This window comes from Monomorium pharaonis, chromosome 7 (genome assembly GCF_013373865.1).
Source record: "Monomorium pharaonis isolate MP-MQ-018 chromosome 7, ASM1337386v2, whole genome shotgun sequence".
Lineage (NCBI taxonomy): Eukaryota > Metazoa > Arthropoda > Insecta > Hymenoptera > Formicidae > Monomorium > Monomorium pharaonis.
In genome coordinates this window covers 21,533,252-21,544,540 of record NC_050473.1, presented here as the reverse complement: position 1 = coordinate 21,544,540, position 11,289 = coordinate 21,533,252, and the positions used below count along the sequence as shown (strand labels likewise).

The 11,289-nt window shown below is 40.0% G+C and overlaps 1 long non-coding RNA gene across 1 annotated transcript; it reads right to left on the bottom strand.

Annotated features, from left to right (window-relative positions):
* Positions 1 to 252: 252 nt before the first annotated feature.
* LOC118646446 lies at positions 253 to 2,453 on the bottom strand. The gene is made up of 2 exons (XR_004964025.1): positions 1,459 to 2,453; positions 253 to 1,247 (listed from the first exon to the last, which is right to left on the bottom strand). It is a non-coding gene; the product is annotated as an uncharacterized LOC118646446 (long non-coding RNA).
* Between the last annotated feature and the right edge of the window lie 8,836 nt (positions 2,454 to 11,289).

The window sequence follows — 11,289 nt, the reverse complement described above, 5'->3', positions numbered from 1 at the left end:
TGTTTAGAGGGTGAAACACCCCTTTGAAAAAAAACAATTTTATTCTTTTGGAGCGAATATCATCGGAAGTATAAAAGATAGAAAAAAATTTTTTAAATAAAAGTTGTACGGTTTTAAAAGTACTTTAAATTTGTAAAGAAAAAAAATTTTTTTTTAATTTTTTTGTTTAACAAAACACCCCCCACCATTATTTTTTTTAAATAAAAAAAAAATTTTTTTTGCTATATTAAAAGATTTCTTTTTTCTAAATTCAACCATGTATATTAAAGTTATGTTACGAAATATCATTTTTGAGAATTAATTATAAAGATTTCCGTATATAAGCTATCCGTGCTCATGTACGCAAATAATTATCGTCTAAACAAGATTATACACAATTTTGATAAGATATATAATAGAAATCTATATAATTGATTTTAGCATCACAAATTATAAATTATAAATAATATTAATAATTATAATGGTTTTTATTACTTTTTTTTAAAATTAGTAAATCTTTTTATTTTACTAATTTCTGTACATTATTTCTTTATATCTTGTGATTATTTTCTTAAAGCTATTTTTGGTCTTATGCTTTTATATTTTGTTTATTTACATAATAAGATTGTGATTTACATCATCACAATCATTTCTAAATATTTATTAATAAAATAATTTTTAAATATTTATACAATAAATTTATACATTTTGTATTGTATCATTTACTCATTATACTCATTGCAATAATGATACTCAACGAAGAAATGTTTTAAACATAATGATTTTTTGCACCATGAACATTTTACTATAGCTACATTATTGCAACCTTCGATATCACATGTTGTTGAAGTATCATCCAAACTAAATTCTACTGGATTTTTAAATTTCTGTAGTCTTTCGTTCGTATAACCACTTTTAAACCACGAATATTTAAATAAGTTACGATATCGCAGGGATGACAATTGATTATGTATCAAAGATTGCAATTTTATTATATTATTTTGTTCATGCAAATTTATATCACATTCCAATAATAAAACTATATCTTAAAATCTTTTAGCAAAATTTTTCCAAATTCTAAATCCGTAAACATCTAATGGTTGTATTTTTTCTGTAGTACCTTTCGGTATAATCATAGTAGTAATATGTTTATCTAGAGGTGTTAAATCCGAAATGATATTGGGACAATGTCCATGAATCGATAAGAAGAACGCTATTAGAACCAATGTTTGGAAAATAAGCTTCTTCTAACCACATTTTAAAATGATCTGTAACAAATATAAATTAATTTAATAACTTTCTTATGATTGTTATTAGATTGTTAAATTAAATATAAAATTTCATAAAGATGATAATTGATTATGTATCAGAGATTAATTTTATTATATAATTTTATGTAATTGTTTATCCAAATTTATATATTTTTTAAATTATCAATATTTAAAAATCTAAAACCTTATAAAAGGAAATTTATATTACCTGATGTCATTTTACCAGATTTCGATGCTTTTACAATAACATTTGTTAGCTTAAATAAAGTTTCTTGTACTCTTGGTCCAAATTCGCCGTTAGCTTCTTTCAAAACAATAAATAAAGGTGACAGCAAATTACCATTACATGATATTATTGGTTGTATCGTGTATGAATGGGTTGTTGATGACACAGATTGTACGATACGCTCTACTTTTTTTATTCCTTTAGGAGACAATGATCTTCCAGAATGTATTTCTAATTAAAAACCACTTTGATCAGAATTATAAACATTTTCTGCTCTAAACTGTTCAATAAGTGGTTTCACTGTTTTTAAAAAATTATTTGCTGAGTTTTGTAAATCAATAGAATCTTCCACTGTTCTTTTAGTTACAAACTTCGTAACTTTTCTTGAAACAATTCGATGGGATTTCTTGAATCTTGATATCCAGCTGTGAGATGCTTTAAATATAGGAATTACATTTCCTATTTCTTCTTGAGCTTGTAAAGCCCATCTTTTTAAATCGATATCATGACCCATAAATCCTGATTCAATAGCTGCAGTAAATTTATCATGTGTAAATTTGGAGATATAAGATAATTGTTCCAAACGATTTCCAGTTGATTGTAGTTGTTCTTCCCATCGTCTTAACTGACGTTCAGATGAAACTCTTTTAAATTTACTTTGTACTGATTTTAGAGAACGATGCCTTTTTCTGTGGTTAATTTCTTTATTATCGTCTAAATTCCGCCAATATTCAACAGCTCGTCTTTTATAAGTACTGTCAAAATTTACTTCGCTGTTTGAACACTGTAGATGAGAATTTAAATTATCTTCACTCCATGCTTCTTCGTCATCTTAAATTATTTCGAAACTGTGTAATTTATAAGGTTCTTGATAATCGAGATAGGTTTCTTCCATCACTTCCAATCCATTATAGTGAAAAATGCTATCTAGCAATAATTTTTGTATGTCTTCTTTTAATTGTATTTCTGCTTCAGTTACTGGCGTTTCTGTTAGATATATTGAACTTATAGATGCCAATAAAAGTCTAACAACATTAAGCGGATTGAGAATCATTTGTAAAGATGTTAAACTTTGCTTTGTATTATAATTTAAAATCAATTTAACAAATTGCACACATATGATTATTACAAAACGATTGCACTGATTGAACGTAAGACTGCTACATGACTATATTTATACTGTCAATTTATACTTATCTTGAGTGTACACGTAAGCCTAATAAGAGATAAAGATTAATTATATTTGATGAAAACATTTTAATTGAAACATGTAATTCATCACGTTCTTGATATGAGGGATACGGGACTTTTAGTTTATTATATATATATATAGCAATAATTTTTGTACGTTTTCTTTTATATATAGTGTTGCGTGCCGCGTGTCGCCCGATACATCCCTGAAGCGCCAGTCAGCTGACGGACCGATCGATATTTTCGATCGGCCGGTTGCCGGGAAGAATTTGTTATTGAAATAAATGAATTAAACGACTGGTTGCCGGGAAATATTTGTAAATAGGAATTGTAGACAGTTTAACTTCGGACTCCTGCCGAGGAGGACGTGTCACGCGCTTTCTCTGTTGCAATAAAGCTTTTTGAGTTCCATAGACGTTTTGATTTTCTCGACGCGAGTGTGTGTGTGAGTGCGGGAGTGTCTTTCGACGTTCCGGCGCAACAATATAATGAATTAAAAGTCACGTATCCCTCATATCAAGAACGTGATGAATTAAATGTTTTCAATTAATATGTTTTCATCAAATTTAATTAATCTTTATTTCTTATTAGACTTACATGTATATTCAAGATAAGTATAAATCACGTGTTTTCAATTAAAATGTGTGTGCAATTTGTTAAATTGTTTTTAAATTATAATACTGTTGCGTGCGTCGCCCGGTATACTCCGCGACCGCGACTCAGCTGTTCGAAGACGGATCAATACCATTGATTTCCTGGACCGAGCGTTGTCAGCTGACGAGCGCTTGACGACGCGTGTAAACAACGAGTTGAATCTCGGTCTCGAGCCTTGTCGGACGCGTGAATAAAGCTGCTTGGTTTTACATTATAAAAGTGTCTTTCATTTCCGCGGCGCGCACGCTACATTTTGGGGGCTCGTCCGCTTGTCGGACCTTGAGGAACGCGCGCGGATCTAGTGATAAGTGCGCGGAGTGAACAGACGAGAAGGAGCGGAGAATTCGAAGGATGTCAATCCACCGTTCTCCTGTGATGACCCGATCTCACGCTTCTGCCGCTGCGGAGGGAGACAAAACGGATGTTCGAAACTCGGAGCAGGAGACGCCGGGGATCGTAAAGGCGCTCCTAGAGGAGATGCGGTTGCTGCGCGAAAGCCTGACTCAAAGGGAGGAGGAACAAGCCGCGACGCTGCGACGGCACGAGGAGGAGCTGCGCTTTTTACAGCTGAGTCTTTTGAATAATATTCCGCAAAACGGAAACGCGGGCAGTGAGTCGCGTGTGTCCGGGGCGGGCGCGGACGCGCGGCAAGAGGACGCGTTTGGTGCGGACGTGGACGCGCGGCGGGAGGATGCGCGAAGTGAAGCGCGAATGTCCGTCGGTCTAAAATTAAAGCCCGATACCTACGACGGGACGGCTCCGTTACGCGAGTTCCTCGCTCAATTTTTGCTTATCGCGAGTGCGAATCATTGGAGCGAGTCTGAGAAGGCGGTAGTTCTTGCTTCCTGTCTGCGGGGGAGGGCGCGTTCACTTTTGGACTCGTTTCCGGCTGACGAGGGCTCCATTTCGTTTGCGGAGCTCAAGTCAAAGTTAGAACTTCGATTCGGGGAAAGTGAGCTTGCGCAAAATTTTTATATGCAGTTCACGAATTGGAAGCAAGGGGCGGGGGAAGATTTCGCGACGTTAGGCGCGGATTTGGAGCGCCTATCGCGTAAAGCGTATCCCGAGTGCTCGTACGAAGTGCGCGATAAAATTTCTTGTTCGCAGTTTATCGCTGCGCTGTCGGACGGGTTTGTCAAACGCTCCCTTCAAGTTGAAGGGGTAACGTCTTTACGAGTAGCGGTTGAGCGCGCGAAGATGTTAAAGTCTTTTAATTTAAATAGCTTTTCGGAAAAAGGGGGGAGATGGAATAATAATTTCCGTTCGGAACGTAAGGGAGACGGAAATTCTCGATCGGAGCAGTCGGGAGTTTCAAAACGGAAAGAGGAGGACAAAGGAAAAAAGAATTATTTTAAAGGAAAGGAAGGAAACGGAGAGCGAAAAGGGAAAGAATGTTGGCAATGTGGGGCCACCGGGCACTTTCGTGCGGAGTGTCCGGCAAATAAATCGAGAAACTAAGTTCTGTCGGGTTTATTGGGGCCGGCTCGGCAGGCGGAGTTCGGGCTCCTGTTCCCGCGCGCGACGGGGCCGCTCTGGTTCGGCGACTTGATGGTGTGAGTGCGACCGCGCGCGGCCGTTGTTATTTTACCGGATATTTAAATGGGAGAGTATGCAATTTTAAAATCGATACGGGCTCGGATGTATCGGTCGTGAGTGCTAAGATGGCTGCTTCTTTTAACCAGGAGCGTATTATTTCTTGTGATTTGAAATATCCTACCGGAGAAAAAGTTCCGGTAATTTCTCGTATTACTGTTGAAATTTCTTTAGGTAAATTTTGTGTTAATTTATTGTGTTATGTCGCGGAGATAAGCGACGAATGTATACTCGGAGTGGATTTTCTCTCTGAGGCGGGAATTCTTGACGGTCTGTTTGAAAGCGCCCTCGGTTTAACGGGCAGCGAGGCGGAGAAGCGCGGGCAAATTTGTTCTCGGATTGAGGAATGCCCTGCTCGGCTCTCCGATCCTCTTTTGCGGATTTTTGAAGAAAGTTCTCAAGAACTTGAATTTTCTCAAAAACAAATGTTTTCGAATTTCTTGTCTGAATTTTCTTGTGTATTTTCTGAAAAGATTATTGCTGGTAATTGTAATGTTTTGTCGCATAACATAAAATTGTGTGATTCTCGCCCTATTAAGCAGGTACCTCGACGAATTCCCCTTCATTTACAGGCGAAAGTGAATAAAATTTTGGAAGATATAAAAGCCCATAAAGTAATAGAGGAATCAAATAGTCCTTGAGTTTCTCCAGCAGTTATGGTCAAAAAGAAGGACGGTACGATAAGGTTTTGTGTCGACTTCCAGAAATTAAATGCTGTGACCATAAAAGATTCTTTTCCGCTTCCAAGAATTGATAACATTTTGGATTGTTTAACGGGGAATTCGTGGTTCTGTACATTGGATCTTAAAAGTGGATATTGGCAGGTAAGCCTAGACCCTAAGGATCGTGAAAAGACTGCTTTTTCTATCGGAAATGGTCTGTGGCAATTCACAGTTATGCCTTTTGGTCTTTGTAACGCCCCTGCTACATTTGAACGCTTGATGGAAAGAGTATTGGAAGGATTAATTTCAAAGAAGTGCTTTGTTTATCTTGATGATGTAATTGTTTTCGGAAAAAATTTTAAAGAAATGATGCTCAATTTGAAAGAAGTTTTTATTCAGTTGAAAAGAGCTAATTTAAAAGTTAATCCTAGTAAATGTAGTTTCCTTAAAAGAGAAGTTAAATATTTAGGTCATGTTATTTCAGCAGAGGGGGTTGCAACTGACCCTGAAAAGATTTCTTCGGTTAAAGATTGGCCTCTTCCGAAAAATCGGAAGCAGGTACGAAGTTTTCTTGGATTTTGCTCGTATTATAGAAAATTTGTAAAAAATTTTGCTGTTTTAGCAAAGCCTTTGTATAATTTAACAGAGGAAAACGTTAAGTTCTTTTGGTCCTCTGAATGCCAACAGGCTTTTGAGAATTTAAAACGTGTATTAACATGTCCTCCGGTTTTGTCTTTTCCTTCGGGGGAAGGACAATTTATTTTAGATACCGATGCCTCGAATCATGGCATCGGGGCTGTTCTTTCTCAGTTGCAGGGAGAAGAGGAAAAAGTCATCGCTTACTACAGTCGGATTTTCAGTAAGACGGAGCGGAATTATTGCGTTACCCGTCGTGAACTTCTTGCTGTCGTGGATTCAGTAAAGTCTTTCCATCACTATCTTTATGGACGAAAGTTTTTAGTGAGGACCGACCATGTTTCTCTTCGTTGGCTGATGTCCTTTCGGAATTTGGAAGGACAGCTAGCAAGATGGGTAGAACGCCTTCAGCAGTACGATTTTGATATCTTTTATCGGAGCGGAAAGGTGCACAAAAACGCCGATGGACTCTCGAGACGACCATGTTTGGAGACTTTATGTCGATACTGCATAAAGGTGGAATTAAATGAGGAATCTTCAAAGGAAGAGATTTTGGGACGTTTAATCTTTTCAAATAAGGAACTTCAGGAATGGCGTTCAGAGCAGCTTCAGGATTCTGTTGTTTCTATGATAATTCATGCTAAGGAGGCTGAGACGCCCTAATTGGCAAGAAGTTGCTTCAGGCGAACCTTCCTTGAAGATTTATTGGTCTTATTGGGATTCATTGTTTTTGATTGACGGAGTTCTTCATAAGAAATGGATTTCCCCGAACTTGCGGAGAGATATTTTTCAAATTGTGGTGCCACGGCATAAAGTTCAGGAAATTCTTGAAGAAGCCCATGATTCACCTTCAGGGGGACATTTCGGTGTCAATAAGACCCTTCAGACAATACGAAAGCATTTTTATTGGGCTACCAGCCCAATAAAAGGACGTGGAGAGATGGTGTGCCTCTTGTAAGGTATGCGTTGCTAGAAAAGGGCCCATTGGGAAGGGAAAGTCTCCCTTGGAAATTTACAATGTGGGCGCACCTTTCGAGAGGATACAAGTCGATATTCTGGGTCCTCTGCCGGTTTCTTCTTCAGGAAATAAGTATCTCCTAGTGGTAGTGGATTGTTTTACTAAATGGCCAGAAGCTATTCCCTTAAAGAATAAAAGAGCTAGTACCATTGCAAGATCACTTGTGGATCAAGTATTTTCTCGACACGGAATTCCTTTGGAGCTTCACACGGATCAGGGAAGGAATTTTGAATGTAGTCTTTTCAAGGAGATGTCTTTGCTTCTAGGGATGAAGAAGACGCGTACGACTCCTCTTCATCCACAGTCTGATGGACAAGTCGAGCGTCAACATCGCACAATTCTTGATTATTTGGCGAAATTCATTTCTGAAAACCAGAAGGATTGGGATCGTTGGATTTCACTTTATCTTTTGGCTTTTCGTTCGTCAAAGCAGGAAGCAACTGGAGCTTCTCCTGCGGAAATGTATTTGGGACAAGATTTACGTTTGCCTCTAGATCTTCTTAGAGGCAACCCTCCTTCTTCCAAGAAAGAAGAGAGGACTGATTTCATTTTCAGATTGAGGCAGAGATTAGATTTGATGCATCGTTTCGCTCGAGAGCGTCTTTCAATTAGCTCCAAAAATGCTAAGTTTTGGTATGACCAACGGACTAGACAAGTAAATTTCGAACCAGGGCAGAAAGTATGGTTCTTCGATCCTCGACGGGTTCCTGGAAGAGCTCCTAAGTTGCAGAGTTCTTGGAACGGTCCGTGGAAGATAGTCAACAAATTGAATGATGTATTGTATTGTATTCGGAGATTTCATAGAAATAAAGTCGTTCATGCAAACCGTTTGGCTCCTTTCATGGAGAGGGAGTGAAGCCGATGTGAGTTTAAATCGAACCGATACGAATCCGAGCCCGAATACGAAATAGGGGGTTTATTCTAATGTTAACACTGTTTTGAAGTCAATTTTAGTTCATGTTTTTGTGTTTTTGTTCTGTTTGTTTTCTTGTGTGTTTCAGTTGCTCTTCGGAGAGCAGTTTCTTTTTAGAAGAAGGGCGGACGAAGAGGGATCTCTTTCGGAAGGAGGTCGCTACTTGTAGGGAAGAAGACTGCCTCATCCACGGTTTTTGACCGTGGTTTTCCCGTGGAACTTAGGGCAAATGCCGAGACAGAGGACGGGGAGCTTTTTAAAGCGTTGGGTCCACGGAGATAAATTCCCCCCCCGATCCTGAAAAGAGAAGAAAGAAGTGCACAAGATCCGACGTCGAGGGACAGTATCGCAAGGGGAGTGGAGCACGGGGACGCGGGAGGATTCGGGAGATCCTGCGTGAGAGCTGGATGAGCTCGGCGTGAGAGGATGCCCGTGGTAGTCCTTGCAGGGGACGAAAAACTTCGGTGGACGTGGCTCGGGAACCCGTTGCAGCAGCTCGGGAAGAGCAGGAAATCGTCCGGGAACCGAGGGAGTCTTCTGCGGAGAGCGCTAAAACTGTTTCCCTGATTGTCGGGACGACAATCTAGAAGAAGGGGGGCAGTGTTGCGTGCGTCGCCCGGTATACTCCGCGACCGCGACTCAGCTGTTCGAAGACGGATCAATACTATTGATTTCCTGGACCGAGCGTTGTCAGCTGACGAGCGCTTGACGACGCGTGTAAACAACGAGTTGAATCTCGGTCTCGAGCCTTGTCGGACGCGTGAATAAAGCTGCTTGGTTTTACATTATAAAAGTGTCTTTCATTTCCGCGGCGCGCACGCTACAATACAAAGCGCATATGAGCACGGATAGCTTATATACGGAAATCTTTATAATTAATTCTCAAAAAAGATATTTCGTAACATAACTGTAATATACGTGGTTGAATTTAGAAAAAAGAAATCCTTTAATATAGCAAAAAATTTTTTTTATTTAAAAAAAAATAATGGTAGGAGGTGTTTTGTTAAACAAAAAAATTAAAAAAATTTTTTTTTCTTTACAAATTTAAAATACTCTTGAAACCGTACTTTTATTAAAAAAATTTTTTTCTATCTTTTATACTTCCGATGATATTCGCTCCGAAAGAAAAAAATTGTTTTTTTTCAAAGGGGTGTTTCACCCTCTAAACATGAAACTCCGCTCATAAAAAAAATACGTGTCTCTTAGATTTGTGTGTTTGACAACATATTTCAAGGAAAATCAAATTGGCGTCGGACACTTGTGATACTTCCCTTGTTAGTCAACGCATCTCGAGCGAGCGAATATACAGTGCGCTATCTCAGAGCCGCGCGCCGTATCTTATCACCTCTGAGTAAAACGACACGGCACCTTCGCCGATCGCAAGTGTAAAGAACTGCCTTGTACTACAGAGAATAAACACTTCTTTCGTTAATTACTAATAACAAGTGTGTTGGTCACTCGAGGACCCTGCCAACGAAAACCTCCTTTCGCGAGTTCTTATTCCTAAGGCAGCAACAAACCCAATAAGATTATTTGTCGCACCGCAAGGTACGGCAAAATTATTTTGTTGCACCGCAAGGTACAACAAAATTGGTGACAGCGGTGGGATACGACTGCCAGGAAGGAGCATTTACGAAGTCAACTACAATCAAAGGCCAAGGGACTTACGTCACGAGCCGAGAGCAGCTGGACATCAAGGATCAGCTGAACGAACGAGCCCATTGAGCGGAACTCAGCCACGGCCCAACACCTAACGCAGCGTTATCAGCGACACCGGAGCACCGACCTACCACACTACACAGCTGACGGCATGGAGCGAAGCGCAGCGTTATTGTAAGTCGAAACACAATTCTGTAAAAACTTATACGAAGGACAAAGCGATAAGCCCTAATAGCGTAACGTGCTGATCCCCTGGTAATCGAAAAGCGGTTATTGTAAACGTAACTAATAGGCGTGAATGTCGGAAAATAACGATGCCACTATAGCAAACGACTCGTGGTTACATAGCGAGCAAGCCACCCGAGCTATTCAGTATTGCGCACAAGACTTCATAGAAGCACGCGATAGAATCCGTAGGAAACTAGACCCGTACGATAACGAGCTACCTAAAAACGTCTTTCGCGAACGAGAATTCCCATTCGCAAACCTCGACGCGAGTTTATTTCACTATAACGAACCCAACGCGACACAACAACACCGTGTAGAACGACGGACGAGACCGTACGAGATCCGCACCCCTAGCCGCGTTTCATCACGAGTCGAATTTTCACTCACTTCCTACGAGTCCGACATTTTCGACCCAGCGGAATTTTTCCAAACAAACGCTATGAATAACGACGAGCAAACAGAAATTCAACAGTTCATCGCCGATGCAGAACAAGAGATACAGAACTTGCACCGAGAATTCAGCACAAATGCACCAAGACCCGCACGCACAATTGTTACGCAAAGAGAAAACGTGCAGGAAATAAGGGAAGCCCTACGCGCAATGATGCACAAAGTCAGAAGACTGACCGCCGAAATCGACGAGGTGCGAAAGACGAATTCGCGAACGCCGGCATAAAACCGCTTTCGAATACCCAGACGACGACGTGCGCCGACAGAGAGGCCGCGGAGTTTTGTCGTTAAAAGTAGTTCGCGGCATGATACCCGAGTTCGATGGCAACGCAAATAAATTGCAAGAATTTCTGAATGCAATGATCTACGCGATCAAAAATATAGACCCGTCGGACGAAGTATCTTTATTAGCAGCAATATTATGCACTAAATTAAAAGGACACGCCATGTTAGACTTCCAGACGCAAAAGATAAGCAATTTCGTACAATTAAAAACGGAACTGGAAGCATGTTATGCAAGCAAACGAAGCACGACGCATTTGCAGCTCGATTTTAATACCCTGAAGCAAAGGTCTGGGGAAAGCGCTCGAGCTTACGGACTACATACAGATAAGTATATACGCTCACGATAGACTTGTACGAGTCAATGATCGAAGGCCGACAACAATACACGGCAGAGCATAAGCGCATCATTCTAAAAATGCTGCAGCAGCAAGCATTAGAAAACTATCAAATAAGACTACGCGAGGATACAAAGGCGGTAGTCCAATCGCGCGGACACGCTACGCTGCAGAACGCGATAGCAGCCG